The sequence below is a fragment of the Diadema setosum genome, unplaced genomic scaffold (assembly GCF_964275005.1).
Source record: "Diadema setosum unplaced genomic scaffold, eeDiaSeto1 scaffold_33, whole genome shotgun sequence".
Classification (NCBI taxonomy): domain Eukaryota; kingdom Metazoa; phylum Echinodermata; class Echinoidea; order Diadematoida; family Diadematidae; genus Diadema; species Diadema setosum.
In genome coordinates, this window is record NW_027307659.1 from 322491 (window position 1) to 324044 (window position 1554).

Below are 1554 nucleotides of genomic sequence, written 5' to 3' on the forward strand. Positions count from 1 at the left end.
GCGACAGCCAAAGGTAAAACGCCTACTAGAGCCGGCAAGGCAGGTACTAGTAATAGTACTACTACAACAAGCAGTGCTAACCCTAGCGGTAGTACCGGTGCAAACAAAACAGTGAAACCACCTGCCAAACTGGCCTCTAAAGTTTCAACTTTGGAAGATAGACTCGGCAAGCTTGAAGGCCAATTAGCTGTGGTTGTTCAATTTGTGGAGGCACAGTCGGCAAAGCAGACACCAGCCCGTGAAGGCGGTGGCAATGGAAAGAGTATCAGGACTCGTTCTGAATACTCCCCTTCAGACTCGGCAGATACTGACTGCTATTATGATGATGAATATGCGGCACCATTTCTGGGCCGAGATATGGATGAAAACTCTGTGATTATCCAACCAGGTCAAGGGGATAGTCGTGATGACAAATTTGATATTGAAGAAGGCGAAGTTCCCCCTTCTGTAGTGGAGAAAGTGCCAAACATTGCAGCCAAATTTGCTGTGGCTGAGGAAGTTGGTCCCCCCATTGACCCAGAAATTGCTAAGTCTACAGCCTACCTTCTGACCCACCAGCTCGAGCCCAAAGTGGTAGATGAAACGATCACTAAATACCCCATTCCCAGCAACTGCGAGCTGGTGGATGTGCCGAAAGTCAACCAAAGAATCTGAAATGGGCTACCTGCCTTTTCAAAGACACGAGACCTCAAATTTCAGAGACTCCAAAAGAATCTCACGAGACGCATCAATGCCTACATACATACAGTGTCGGCACAGGATATCACTGAACAGCAACAAGATGCACTAGCACTTCTGTGCAGTGCGAATTTCGAGCTAAATTCCTTGCGTAAGGAATTCATGAAACCAGACATTGGTTATCAATTCCAGCATCTCTGCAAGCCCTCTACCCCGGTCTCCAAATTCCTTTTTGGTGACGACCTGGGAAGGCAAATGAAAGACATAAGAGATGAACAAAAAGCAACTGACGGTGTCCTCAGGAGTGAGCATAGCAGACAATACAAAAAGCAGCGTTTCAGCCCATATGACTATGGCAGGAGTGCATATGGCAAGGGCAGGAGCAAGATTACATCAGGAAGCTCAAATTTGCCCCAACAGTACCGCGACGCGGGCTGGACTACTTCTCGTGCAAGTACAAGTGATGTCACTAGGCCTACAGGTGCAAAAGGACCGTGGACTGGAGCTACCAGCCATGCTTTTTTAGGCCAGCGCCCCAAGGGGAGGGGGAAGCCGTCGGCTCCCCACACCTTCACACATCCCAGCCAGCACCAACCGCACTGCGGCAGCAAGCAGGGCTCAGGGATGAAGAGAGCACGATAACCTCCAGTTCAACTGACGAGGTAAACATGACATCTGATTCTAGTGATTATGCAAAGCTATGTCATAATAATGTAGAACCTATGGTAGGAGGTCGACTGAAGCAATTCCTCCCAAAGTGGCGCAAAATTACTTCAGACCCACATGTGCTAAATGCTGTAAGTGGTTACAGGCTTGAATTCAGTAAAGAGATGGGTGCACCATCTAGAACTAAACCCCCTTACCTTTTTCGGTGTG

The 1554-nt window shown here is 48.4% G+C and overlaps 1 pseudogene; it reads left to right on the forward strand.

The window, feature by feature from the left end:
* The first annotated feature begins 357 nt into the window (after window positions 1-357).
* LOC140245792 (uncharacterized) lies at window positions 358-1320 on the forward strand (annotated as a pseudogene).
* The last annotated feature ends 234 nt before the right edge of the window (window positions 1321-1554 follow it).